Consider the following 15,672-nt stretch of genomic DNA (forward strand, 5'->3'; position numbering starts at 1 on the left):
ACAATAAAAAAATAAAAAATAAAAAAAAAAAGAGGACAAAAAGGACACGAATACAACAGACTTGATAACACTTACTGCATTTCTGTGTCCCTCTTGTCTTGTTTTGCTATTTAACAGCTTCCTTTCTCGTAATGTACCTGAGATTAAGAGGTATAAAATACTATTTCAAAACCTGCTAGCTCATTACTATTTTTTTTCTTGATTTCTTTGCAGACTAAAAGTACTACCAGTAGGGAAGATGTAGAAAGAATAGGATGGGCATACAGAATTCTGGGCTTCTATGTATATCCGAGTAAATTACATAAACAGAGTGTATCATCTGCTCACTGATGCTGCAGTATCATCTCAATCTAACAGTGGTACTTGGGACACTTCAACTCTACCTTCAAGTAGACTAAAACTTGGTTCTATGTTAAATCAGGTCCAAATCTATACTTCATAGCTCTTAGCACAATATAAATGCTTGAAGATGCTCAAAGCTTCCACTGTAGAGATTTTACAAAACAAAGCATCTCTTGATGCCAATTTTTAAGTTATGCGTATTAAGGGGAAAAAAAAACAACATAAACAAACTAATCCAGCAAGGAAATGCCTAATGGAAAATATTGTTATTTGCTTCTTTTAGGAGACAGCAATCTAAACAGATGAAAAACTAATTTGTATTTTTTTTTTTTGCTAAGCCATGTTATAACAAAATCAAAACAATGAAAGAAAACCTCAAAGAGCATTACTATTTAAAACATACAAGCCACCATCATCTACACTGAAATAAAAACTATGGTAGAAAAACTTTTAATCAAAAGATAACAAGAATGGTTATCCCAAAGAAGTGATTACCTAAATAAACGAGAACTTCCAAAAGAAGTGGAACAGCTGAAAATGCAGAAGATCTCACAAGAGGACGACAAAACTTCCAAGAGCTTCAGGCCAATGTACTACTGTGTAACAGCTGACTGCTACTTGGTTCAGTACCTCTGAACTGCCTTCACAGAGCTCAGTAGAGCAAGGCTCTCAAAAAGCAGCTTTATAAGTCTGCAACATACACTATGAGACAGCTAGCCCTCCAATGCAAGGCATTGCAAACACATACAAACATCTCTCTGCTCTACATCACCCAGATAAGGGAAGGGCTTGCATACATTAATTAGAAGACAGTCACTGAAAAAAAAGAAAATTTGACACAGTATTGTATATGAACTTCACTATAATTCAAGATTAAGGCAGAAATCAGCATGCTGTAGAATTTCAGTGACCTGATAACTACCATTGCTCTAACAACAAGGCTTTCCTACATTCTTTCTTATTTTCCACTACAGATCTGTTTTCAAGTGGTTCATCTTCTTAGCAAAACATGTGGCCTACACAAGAGATGTCAAGCACAAGTGTCACCAGTGTCTCAATTCACATCTTTTCACCAGTCTAAGATCACCACAGTCAACTCTAAATACACAAATGCCCACTAATACTTCAGTATTAGGATGATATTTAACATTGCTAGGTACTGAAAAAACAAGGTTTTCTCAATCTGCAGTGATTCTCAGACTCCGAAACACTACGTACATAGAAAATTTTAGCTTTTAATAAGGTATTATCAGACACTTTTAAAGTAAACTCAATTGTCATGGGATAAGAGAAGGATTTTTATAAGTTAACTATTGATCAAAAGAGAAAAATACAAATGCCCCACCCGAAACACATCGTACAGTAAAAATAAAGTTACCCATGTATGTTCCCTATTTCCCCAAAAAAGCTGTACTCAGACCAATGTTCAACAACTGCATCAATATATCAAGAGAAGTAAATAAAGAGATGATAGCATTTATTAACAAAAAATACTTTAAATCATTCTAACTAAACATTAATGGACAATTGCAAAGCAAATTCTATATGAAATTGGCAATAAAATAGCACAAAGTTTTGTCTATACACTAAAGAAACACACTTTACAATCAATTCAATGTCAAAACAATGTGGTAAATACTGTACAGCATAAACAATAACACTAAGGTAATTTTTCTTCTACTTTTGGAAGAAATATCACTTTGGAGTGGAAGTTAAAAATTACAAGACTCACTAATGAGAAAGAAATGAACAGAAAATATCATTACGTCATGCAGAAATTAATGCCACAGCTTTTGTCTTAACTAGTGTATGCAGCAGCAATCCCAACTCTAACTTATACAGAACAAGCAGAAATATTCAGAGTATCGCACCAAGTAATGTGTACCAATAAGAAGGTACACGTTACTACAGGAGGAGAGACATACAGATTATGATTGCTCATTTTGATAGAAGACGCACATGTAACTGGCACGTAAAATAAAGATATTCATTAAAAAAATTATGAACTACACAGGTAACAACTAATTGTTACTAATCAGAATACGAGAACATGATAGAAATCCAACAAACAACTTGTCAGCAGACAAACATCAATATTTCTGCCACAAAATGTCCATTGTTTTGGCCAAAATTATAATCAAAGAAAAACTCACAGCACACTCAGAGAATAAACCCAACAGTAGCTACAAGAACAACATTCCAAAGGTTGGCTCTGTCCAGAAAATCAAAACTCCTAAAAATGCTGGGCTTCATTGAGAAAGAGCAAATCAGTAAAGGTGACAAAATATTTGCCCTGCATTTATACTTTTTCCTTAATTGTTACTGCTGGACACAATCAGACCAGCTATGCTGAGCTGAACAGAACATCAGCAGGAAAAAAGAAAAGGAAAGGAAGATCTCCTTCAGCCAGTCTTTCACCAACTTAAGAACTCCTCTGTAACAGGTATTTAGCTACCATTAAGTATGTCCATTTTATAAAAAATTGCTTTTATTTATGCACTTCTGGAAATTAAATAATTTTGCCAATTATTTAAACTCTCATACAATTTCATTGCTGTATTATGACTTAAGGAAAAAAACTCCAGGCGTCAGCAGCAGGAAGATTAAACAAAGCATGTACCAAAATTGCACATGAGATAAAAAGAATAACTGGTACCTCTTGCGGTTTCAACTTTTCTATGTCTGTGGAGAGGTCTGAGCTTTTTCCATGAAGACTGCCATTTTCCTGTAAATAAGCAATTAATGAGAACAGTTAGGACAAGATTAGTTTTCCATACCAAAATTACGGAAAAAAGCACTGGATTTTGAAGTATTAAAGCTGAACCGGAATTGTAGGACAATTCCAACTTAAACTTTAGACGTTAATCATCAGGAGGCGTAATCTAGAGACATAAAAGGCAAAGTACACCATTTGCCATGCTATCACACAAACTGATCTATATACCCACAGTACAGCCTCCCCCTTGCATTTTTAGCTGTTCCTTAGTCATTTGATTTGGTTATCTACATGCCAAATTCTGAACCAGCAGCATCATTACCTCATTAGCTGAAAGACAACAGAAGAGTAAAACACAATAAATCTTACCCAAAACATAAGCCTACAAACTTGCTTTAGACTCGTAAATGAAGTCTAGTATTTTTCCAGTAATTTCAAAACAATAGACAATTTCCTCTGTGCTTTGGGTTTCTTTCATTCATTCCTTCTGTGTTGTGTTTTTTCTTTCTTCAGAAGATTTGCACCTCTTAACAATTACAACCCTATATGCAGACAGTACACATTTCTAGTGTTCATGTCTTTATGGGAGAAAACACAAGAATGGGGTTCTCCTTTAAGAGGAATTCAGTTTTCTTTGCAAAAAAACTGCTATCTAAATGACATCCCAGACAATCATTATTGTTTCATGTATGATGTAGGGCTCTACTAAAACTTGTTTTTTCCCCTCTCCTATAATCTAGTTTCTAGTGTACAGAAGGCCTAGACAAAAATCTATATTTATATTGGCCAAACCACCTGAATCCCTTTAAATGTACACTTCACACTGATTCTACAAGATGTCTATTCTGACTCTGCCACCACAATTTAGGATTCCCTCCCACCTCCACCCAGAATTTCTGTTGCCTTTAATATAAAAAAGAATTTCCTGTGGAAGTGAAGGAAATTTTATTACCTCAACACTACTAGAACAGATGCATGAACAGTTTACGAAATAAACCATTTAATTCCCCTCTTGCCCTTCCCCAAATAATGAAAACTTACTAAACATTATTTTGGCAGAAGGAAGGAAGAGGCGAGCCTGATTACATCATTTTTACTTTATAAAACTAGAAAGGTTGTATACAACTTCTGTCTGTGTCTCTGTGCTAAATTTCATAGTGATGCACTCTAAAGTCATTACATTCTTCCACAAATACAAGAATGGAAATAAAATTATGTCACTAATTTCTAAGTCTCTACCTGGTGAAAAAACAGGACAATATTATCCTGCTAAATCTTTAAACCATTTATAAGACATTTAGCTTAAATTAAGAAAGATCTATGAAAACAACGTTCCAGTTTAAACAAAAATGAACATACAGATTTTTGCATTTATTTATTGATTGAACATCACAACTGTAAATAATTGGTGCCCCAGAATAAACCCTCAGTACAATCCCAAACAGCAGGCAGGAGAAATGTCCTGAGCACTTCACCAGAATAGGAAGTACTTCAGAAACATCCTGGGAATGGAGTCCACCCATTCTTTATAATATATTCTGTTTAGTTAGAGACCAACTGTCTGTAGTTAGAATGGTCCTGTTATAAAGAATGATTCAGCAAGAACTGTTTGCTGGGGGGAGAAATACATTGCTTTTTTAATACACCTTTTTAAGTCCAACGTTAGAACTGCAGAGGGTAGGAATATACTTGACAAGAATAAGGACTTGTTTATTTTTCTTCCCTCTTCTGAATCCTTGCACTTAAGGTAAATTTATACTGACAGTTATTTTCCTATTCTTAATTACACAAGCAAATAGCACAGAACTTTTCTTACAACTCTAGTTTCTGGTATATCTCTTTTACAGCTTTACCATTTGCCTTTATTATCAACTTCATGATATGATTTCTGGTGGTTTCACTCTTGGCCTATGTTTTAATTTTTTAGCTGTAAACTTGAATCAAATTCAAATACTACAGTTAGGTCAGTTTGTCTTGTGATTGATTCAAATTGATCAACAACTTCGTACATGAGTGTTAGAACACTACATACTTTCAGTAAGAACACTGCATGCTGAAAGATAGACTGTAAGATGACACTTCAGATGTGGAAAAGGCACCTAAAGAACCTAAAGGCTGGTCTTTATGACTCACGTTATATGGGATGTTTTATAAGGATATCTAATTTCTATGTTGCACAGAAACACTTGCACATGCCACAGTATTTTTACATCCATTTATTCTAGCTTATTTACTGAAGATCAACGGGAAAATTAACATCTTGTAGTACGTCTTTCTAATGGTCTCTCCTCCAAAGACAGGTGCAGGTTTTAACATTATCTGATGAGCTGCACAAGACCTTGCATCCCACCCACTTCATTCCACAGCAAGAGAAAGCTATTAACAGCTCTCTGTCTCAACAGCACTGAAATCAGAACAGATTATTCAGACTGGGCCCATCAGTTACACAGTGTATTTCTATTAATTAATTCATTAGATTTTTATCTCATTGTCTCTTCAAGGAGTAGGCATTCATAACAAGAAAACTGAGCAGATGAAAGGTAAAGAGATTTAATACAGAAAAGACTTGCTTTTGACTAGTAAGCTGAATTCTTAAAGGCAGTATTATTGTTAGATACTAGACACTATACAAAAAAAACTTTCAATCACAAAGTGAGGTGGATAAAGTTACAACAGGAACAGGAGAAAAGCATTTAAAGAGTGAAGTTTCTCTTGACACAGCACATACTTAACTGGCTAACATCAATGGAGAGGCTAGAGCTCCTTACACTTTACCAGTACATTTGCTCCTCAATAATCAACATGAGTTTTATCTTCATTTCTGACCACAAGGTAAATAAAATGTATGTTCATGATTCAAGTATAGAGCTATATTTTCATAAACACTAAAGCAATATTTTTTTTCATAAACACTAAAGCAATATTTTTTTAGCCTTAAATCTGAATCGCTATTGCAGCATATGAAAGTCATTAGAATCTCTGAAAGATGCTAATCTGTTTATTGAAAAGAGCTTACCCCTTAAAATCATTGCCAAATCATCTGCAGATTTTCTCTGTACAGTTCCGTGACCTTTTATTATCACTTATAACATGGGAATCTTACCCTTGAAGATTCATAGGAAGGACTTGGCTGACCACTTGTTCCCCAGGACGCAGCACCTGTTCGCTCATCCATACCTATCAATAAAAAGAAAAGAGACCTATAAGAAAAAATAGCAAAAGTATAACGTACCCTGTTGCAACCTGTATGCAAACACAATTTCTTCCATATCCTTAATGAGGCCTTTCTAAAGCAAAATTTAAGATGAATTTCCTTGATAATGAAGCTGGCTATAAAGTAACCTACTCATTCTGACAACTGCAGCTGCTGAAAATGTGTGTAGAAAAAGTCGAGATCCGCCAGTCCGCAGAGTCAGCCTGACAAAACTCATATGAAGTTAGCTTGAGTAACAAAACAAGCACAACCACATTAGCCTGCCCTTCTGCACAGCATGATTTATCCTGCAATTTAAGCACTGAACATTGCAGCACATACTGTGATAGTGTACTTGTTAACTACTCTTTGCTCTCACGTCTTGCTTGAGCATTGTAAAATCTGTGAAATTCTTTTCCCTACTTGGTTTTTACATGCAAGCTATTTTAGCATAAGGGAGAAAAAGGCAACAGACTGTTTTATATTTCAATAGGTTTAAAAAAAAAATAATCCTCACACAACTAAAACACCACACATACCACAAAGACTCATGATGTCTGCTCTCCTAAAACAGGAATCTTCTAAAATTCTGTAACGGTTCTTTTAGAATCGGTTCCCTTTATGCAAATCAGGGTTACAGCTCAAAAGAGAAAGGGGAAGAAAAAAAGTAGGGATAGCTTTAAAGGTCTTTAAAGCTATAAAGACCTGATACTTTAAAGTATCAGAACATATCTCCTGTGTGATATCTGGCCAACAGTACATTGCCTGCACTTGCTTCAATTATTTTCTATTCAAAGTTAATTGGTTAAATCGCCTTATAACCAATGCTACACAACTATTTGCCATGGTACATTACTGATATGGGATAATATCACTACTGTATTGACTGATAACGTACAGCAAGACTTCTTATTTTTTTTATTAGGGCAGAGAACAACTCCACCCTAAATGCACTTTGGCACTTTTATGCAAACACAATGAATTACTTTGTTTCTTCTCATCCAGACTTTTCTCACATACTGACACATAGCATGCATATTTTACATGACATATGGTATAAATTGTAAAGCTTTACACTGTCACAATCTAGAAATAAGAATTAAGTGTCACAATTAATAAATAAGATTTAAGTGCATGTTACTTCACACAAGCATCCTTAAATCCAAGCTTTATATTGCAAATAAACACTTTTCACGCATATACCTCAGACTGGCCACATTACAAAATAAAATGCAAGAAAATACAAGCTGTTATGTAAATTGCTATATATGGAGTAACAGTAATCACTATTTCCTTATGGGACATGTTTTATGAAGCTATGAACTACTGTTGCAACAATGACAGCCTGCAGAAGGCATGTTAAAGTACACCCAGACAAAAACTATAGACTTTTATGTATATGGGAATGATCCTCAAGGCTGGAGGAAAATCTTTGAAAATGCAAAAAATCCACCACTATAGTGAGCCATCAGTTTATAGAAATTCACTGCATTTTGCAGCTGACAGCACTGTTGTTGTTTTATTGTAATTGATCCAGGAGCTGAGTAAAAAGTCGTGGCTGGCACTGACAAAGGCAAAAGTAATCTTTTGGCACAACTGATTCCTTTCTGCCAGAAACAACAGCGCTCGTAATCCACTGATTATCATAACAAGTCTTCCACTGCTTTCATTTCAAAAGAGATAGTAGGAGGAAAAAAGAAAAATATCTTACTGTAAAACAAAGCGTTTGTGAAAATTTGAAGGCAGTACATGATAACCTATATAAGAAACAGGTCAGTAGATAATGGTTACACGTGGAAGGTTTAGACGCATGACTCCATATCAGTAAAACATGTTACTCACTTAGAAGTTGAAGTCAGTGAGACATAAGGATGCATGTTAAAGTTCTGCTAAATCAGCACATGTACAGCTAAAAGTCTCTAATTTTTATTTCACCATTTCAATTATGCAAACAAATTGCTTAAAGGAACAGCTCAAAAGCAAAATATAACATTTTGAGAGCAAAATGAAAACTAATTTCTAAATAGTTTGCAGTCCATTTAAATTAGAAAAAAGCCTGCATAGTTAACTCGAGTAGATAGGAGCATTAACACACTTTCATTTTTCTACCAGGTGTCTTTTTCCTCCTTTTCATGAGGCATTTCATGCATGAAACTCACACTCTGACATGTGATAGTTTGGTTTCACTTGTAATGACACACCCCTGCTGCCCCTTGGCCCCCTGACCAACACAGCACGTAGCAAATGAATTAAGAACTGGTTAGCGTAGAATTCCCAACCAGGAAGTCAGATACAAAATCATGATGGCGGTGCTGAAGGAACCTGTTCTAGTTTTTACACTACTATTTTTTTTTCCCCAATCAATAACAGACACACAAAAAAGGCAAACGCTGCAAGATACAGAAACTCTAGCAGGCTGGGCACAGACCAGCAATGCATACTTTTATATAGACAGTCACTTTCCGCATGAATGAACCAGGAGAGTAAAATAACCCCTCCAGAGGTACAGGGATTTAAAACAGGAGTAGTAATCCTAAGAAAAACACAAAAGTCATCTTGTGTATACACAAGGGCTGCCCTGAAAGTAATGCTTCCTATTTTGTTACGTTGGCCCATGATATTGAAGGTGGATGTTGGTGGTACCGCAGTAGAGGCTGAACCTTCCCACCAATATTCCATTACATTTTGGTGCCACGTTGTAGATGGCAGCAGAGGGGCAGTCTGACAGAATGACGTCTGACATGGATGTAAGGATGAAGCAAAGGGGTGGAACTGAATGCCTCCATATGGAGAAAATGGCTCCCACTGACTTTCACTGATGCTTGCTGAATATTTACAGAGACCAAACAGTGGGTGTGAGCACAGTAAAGTGGTAGATGGTGCATTTCAGGGGTCAGCAACAAAAAAAACAAGCCATGTTCCAAACGTACATGCAGACTGTTTCAAGCACAACATGCAGGCTCTTGTTCATCACTGGTAGAAATGCATAGATAATGATAGTGACAATGCCGAGAAAGCATTTTGTAGTCAAGAATTTTCTCTATCAAATAGTGTTGTTGTGCCCTTTGTATCTGTTGCAGTCTCCATGGAAACAGGTAAGAGGCATTACATTCAGAGCAACCTATGTACATTCAACAAGCCTTAAAGCAAGTGTCTGTAGGAAGGGCTCAAACATTTCCCTGACAGACACAAGACAGTAGAACTGGAGGGCTCAGCAACTTCACACAGCCCTTGCCACAAAGAAATGCAATGCCTGGTACTCAGGATCTACTAATTCATCAGAGATGTTCAAGGGCACAGAAAATCTTCGAGTATCAGCAGGGCACTGAACAACCCACCACAGAGGAACAGGCTTCAGTAATTCAACCTCTATGCACAATCCAAAAAAGGGGAAAACAACACATGTAAAGGTCTAATATATAGATACACACAGTCAGATAGGTAGAAGTACAAGAAAGTTCTACCCTTATCACCTTTTTTTTCCCCCTAAGTAGGCAGTGAGGAGAGCAAGGCTCTGAAGCAACTCATGAGTTGATTTCCTAGTCCTCCTGATTGAAGTTTGTTACCGCTGAAGCAGATATACCATAGCTCAACCAACAAATAACTCAGCCATTTCTGTAGTTGGTTCAGATGAATCAGCCAACGGCCAGGATCTGGCTTACAGCAATTCCCTGTCCCAGAGAGGAGGACAGGCACATCCCCTGCCCTCGGCCACACACAGGGGCAGCCCTGGCAGCACCAGAACCTGGCAATGCGGCCTGCTGTGGGGATCCAGGCTGGGCCACAGGCAAGGCCAAACATTCCTCACTCGCCTCAGGCTAAGCAGTCACAAGGGTGCTTTCTGGTTTTATAAACTGAATTCTCAAAATACTTTAAGATTTTGCTTTATGTCACTTGTAAAATGGTACTATGAGCATTTCAAGTTCTTCTAGAAAAGCTGATAAAATTGTTGCATTGCCACATCAACATACGTATTCATACCAAAGATGTAGTTCCAAATGTTGATCTAATACAAAAAATTGGATTTTGCAATTAAACTTAAATGAAAGTTGCTCTTCTTGCCTGTATAAGACAAAGATCATATTTAAAACTTATTTCAAGAGACTGAAGCTCTAATGTTTGTGTAAGCAAGATGATATACTTTATAGGGTTACCATCTGCTATGATGCTGATCAAATAAATGTTTTGACCAAAAAAATCACATTCTATGTTGTTATACTAGGTACTCAAGGTATGAGTTTCTATCTTTTATAGCTTCTTAATCCAATTTTGCTTCAGAATAATGATATTCGTTCAGATCGGACTCAGCAACTGAAATCAATTGCAAAAATACCTAGAGCACAAACCGTAACAGCATTGATCATATTTTGCATCTTAGACACCCAAGCAAATCAATCTACCATTAGACCCCCATACTGCATATGTCTGTTGTGAAGTATGATACAGACCACAACCTAAAATATTATTTTAGACTCTCTGAGAAGGCGACACAAAGAGAAACATGCGTAGAGAAAGAAAACTAATCTAAATTAAGCATTTTAAATTTCAGCATGTTAAGAGTACTTCTCTGCTTCCTGACAATTCCAAAACCTGGAAAGCTTTTCTCATTTTGTAGTAGCCTTAACATTATTAATAATTAAAAATGATTTTATTCTGTTAATAGATTTATTTAGACTTTCAAAGTCAGATTAGTAAGCAAAGAAAATATATTTCCACGTATTACCATAAAAATTACTTAAAACCAAAAGCTATTTTGATAATACATGTCATGTGGTGCTATTAAAATACACTAAGCTGCAGACATTAATCAAATTGAGAGGAGAAATGAAACCCAGGCAGGCTATGAACAGCATAGCCACTTAAGTGCTATGTGTTTCGATAAATTCTGATGCAACACTGATTAGTTAGAAGACAAAACACTTCCATTTCAAACACCATAAATAGAGAGGATTTTCTCTACCCCTGGCCTTGAAAACAAAATACAAGTGGAAGCATTTCAAGCATGAAAAATATTCATGAGAAACTTCAAATCTCAATCCATGATTTTTACAGAAGATACTGATTTTGCTATTGCACACAGATATGAAGTTCGCGTCAGAAATGGAAGTGATCTGGCAGGAACTGAGAACCAAAAAGAATACCCCAACTGGACCTAGGAACATACTTTCAAATTTTTATTTCTTGGCAAAAAACAGGATGAGGTCCCATCACAGTACAGTAGTTGAAGTCAGTCACTCTCTTCACAAAGACCTTCAATCACTTCCAGCCTGCTGGGTCAGTGGGAGAGGTGCTCAAACACCAACCTCAAAACCAAGCTACACTCGGTGAGTAACAGAACTAGATTTTTATCAACTTGTTTTGATCGAAGTGTGGCTTGCCAGATCAGGTTCTGCCATTCTCCCCATCTCTCTGAATCAAAAAGGAAAAGTCCCCACCGGTAACAGAATTGCCAGTATTTCTACTTAGTAAAGCACTCACAGGAAGAGCAGAGTATCCCCTTTTGTACCTTCTGCTCCAGAGAAGATTAACAGAAGTGGCAGTAAAAACTACTGTGAATCAAAATCTGGTACTAACTCTAGACTCTACAGTTCCCTTTGGAAATTTCCTGGGTTAATTTTATTAAACCGCATGACCTCTGGGTATTGAGCCATAGAGCCTGAGATTGAACACCCACGCATTTAGTGGTCTAGAAGCAGGATTCTCCTACGCTTACCTGTCTCAGTATCCTCTCCTACCTGCCCAGGGTTAACCACCAGCCTTCTGTGGCAGAAGTCCAAAAGCACAATGAAGCACACAAAGACCAACACCACCATGAACAGACATCACTTACTTTTACTTCATTTATTACTTAGAAAATACTTTCATTTATGTGTTTTACAAATATTTGTAAGATCAATTTGTAATACTACTGTTAATCTTCAGTGTTTATAAGTAAATTCACCGCATTTTTAAAACGGTTTGTTCTGAGGAATCTAACAATATATGCTTACCTTACTCAGCAAAGAAAAAACCCTGCTATGCAAGTTAATGTGACAATAACTTTAAGAATATGTGCTAAAAAAAGCTACATCAAGTTATTTTCCATCCCCAGAATAAGCGTTCAAAATTAAAACTTCAGGGGAACCAAAGTTAACCAGATGAGAGTAAAGTACAGCAAGTCCAGCAATTACCAAAACCTGGACCAAAAGTAGCACTGACAGATGTTAAATATTAGTCATAGCCTAAGAAGTATCAGCAACTTGAATTCTCTTTATGGAAAGCTGTTTAAAAACTGTACCTTCATAGAGAGAGAGAATGATTTGCAAGAACAGCGCATTCTCAGGTCAGAAGACAAAGTCAAGGTGTACACTTGAACTTTTGCTAACACAACAAAATACATGCATTGTATAAAGTCAGAAAAAAATGGGGAAAAAAAATTCATGCTGGTTCAGGAAAACTGGTTGAAAGCTTTCATTAGCAGTGTTTATTAACTTCATAAGTGAGTACCAGCAACACAGTTCCTGTGTCAGTTATCAGGAATGTTTTACATTTTTTCACCCACTCAGTATCTAACATGATTTGGTTGGAAAGGGTGAGGGAGGCCATTATTACTTTTAACTTAATTTCACAAAAAAAATCTAATAATTCCCTATAATAAGGCCTACGCATTCTCTACAGAGAAGGTTAGGTTCTTCCTGTAACAGCAACACTCAGAAGTTCTCTACTTTTCTTTCTTCCTATTCCATGCTTCCTAACCTCAAGAAGCACATCACTAAACAAACCAAATGCCCTGACATGACCTGGACACTTCAAATACAATACAACCTGCTCAGGATAGAATTGGAATTGTCAGTTCCTATGCAAACTGTCCTATAACAGAAAATCACACACTGCTATACTTACCTTGCCTAGCAAAAAAAAGAAAAAAAAAAAAGGCATCTGGTTCAGGTCAAAGAAGAGCATATTTACAATAAGGTACGTAATACGTAGTAAGTAAAAGATATATTTGTGTTTATTCAAACATCACAAACATAAGCTAATAGGAAAAGCTATAAACAATAGCATTTAAAGTAGTGAGCAATAAATGGAATTCCCTTACGAAGCCAGAGAGGTGCTCAGGGAACTGCAGTAAAGCTATTCTTTGTCCCTGAAGATGAATATCACCATTCACTCTACAGTAAGTCTTTATATCATTCTTCAATTCAATTTCAATTTAAAAACCTGAAAAAAAATTAAAACTCTAATCTTGACAGACTGTATTGTTACATAATATTTACAAGTTTGTGAACACATAGTATGTCTTGGAAATTCCCTGGCTACAAATGTGAATAAAGCAAACCAACAGAGAGATCAAACCCTCAGTGGGGACAGAACCCAGAGCCGACATTCACATGCCAACGCACACAGCGCTATTACATTGCATCAGGCTGCTTATTCTCTCCTGTACCAAACCACAAAGTATCAGATCGAGCAGCTCTAATGGGCAAGTCTCAGCCCTAAAATATTATCTATCATAATAATCCATTCTACTGGCAATTTTTCCTGTGGTTACTTCAGTTATGACTCAACAGCTTTATATAACCACATACTCTTTAAAATACACGTATTTATATATAAACTAAATCAAGACCAGTGTCACAAGACAGCTCACACCAGGCCAAAAATATTCAAATAGTCTCACAGTTGACAGCTACTGTTACCAGTTGTGTTGCATTTCCCAAAACTGCCCATTGGCACGGCAGAACATAAAACAATCCAAGCTACCCAGCATGTAACTGAGATGTTAACTCCAAGGAGCAAAGAATACACTTCAAGAGCAACAGCTTTGTCCAGCATGTCTAAAAAGGTTAAGTACTTGCAGTCATTCACTGAAGCACACAGCATCCAGAAAACCTGGATCCTCTTGAAAACTTCCCAATTAATGGATGTGGTCACAAACACAAGTAGTAAAGCAGCCCTTCTTGCAGCAGTACATGCTCTAAGATCAATCTGAGGTCACTATTATTTCATAGCATAGGTGGCTGTCACACATCTTGACAAAAATGCAATTAAAATATAATTTAAATTATCCAACTGCAACAAATTAGAAGTGCTTTGCTGATAATGAGAATGTCATTAATGAATTAACAATCCAATCTTTGATTGGATTCTAATAGAACAAACAATTTAAGAGTCAAAAAAAAAAAAATCAAGCTGAAAAAATACTGATATTTGTAAGAAACATCATACATTCTGAATTCATGTAGGGGAACCTAAGGAAAAATAAAGCATCAGATGAAAAAAATTGCATGCTACCGAGTCAAGATTTTGAGCTTTAAGTACAGTATATAGGATCAGAAAGGAGATGCCAAGTTTTCAAAAGGCATCCATTCCTGCATTTACAGACCTCATTTCAGCTAAGGAAGTTAGCACTGCCCTACAGCATCAAACATTTTTTCCAGTATGGATTTTGTCCTAGCACCTCCTCTTCTATAAGCTACCTGGAATGCAGTAAAACTCTTGCCAGATGTTCTCCTTCTGCAGAAGCCAAAGCCAGCAACTCAGTATTTCCATTACTTCCAGAAATCAGTCTGAATCCAGTCTCAACCAACTATGAATATCTGGCAACAGCCTGTGCTGCCAGCAGGGCTCTCAGACACCAACCAACCGTAACAACAACAACAACAACAACACTTTTTCTTTCTTCCACGTGAAAACTTACACTTTTTCCAACTACTTTTTGGACAGAGGTTTTTACTGCTATTTTGAAACATCATACTCACAGCAAGTAAATGGGACTTTATCTGACAAAGGAGAGAAATCTGACTTTAAATTTCAGAGATATCACTACACCTGCACAAGCAGTTGCTGAACCCCGCTCCTTGCTGCATAAACTGGACTCCTTCTACGTAAGCAACAGTCATTAACTTGCCTACTGACCTCTGCTGCACTTCAGTATCATTCCTATTTTAACACTTAAAGGCTACAGCTTATAAATCTGGAAAGACTACCTACCAAAACTATGCCTTCAGAGGCACAGAATACAGAACTAAGATTTCTAGAGTAGTCAAAACTCCTTGTTAAGCACTGTGGTATTTAAATGACAAAAAATAATTACATCAATTACACACTAACTACATAAATTAGCTATTTTCCTATTCCAGGAAATAACTCCAAAATCTCACAGGATCTGAATATGGTGATATGATTCCAGAAATAACTACATTTACTAGCAAAGAAGTTGAGATTTCTCCAACTTTATTCCTTACCCAGAAGAAAAATCTTTTTTCCCCTCCTCTCTGAAGACTTTACTGCTGCTCTCCCATTTCTCCTTGTAGCTTTTCATTCAATACTTCATAGATTGGCTGGACTGTACACCATTTCTCCATTGTTTAAATCCTAAATACCACACTTCTTATGGAAACATGAGTTTTCAACGCTTTTCTTGTAAAAAGTGTTACAT

The sequence above is a fragment of the Meleagris gallopavo genome, chromosome 12 (genome assembly GCF_000146605.3).
Source record: "Meleagris gallopavo isolate NT-WF06-2002-E0010 breed Aviagen turkey brand Nicholas breeding stock chromosome 12, Turkey_5.1, whole genome shotgun sequence".
Lineage (NCBI taxonomy): Eukaryota > Metazoa > Chordata > Aves > Galliformes > Phasianidae > Meleagris > Meleagris gallopavo.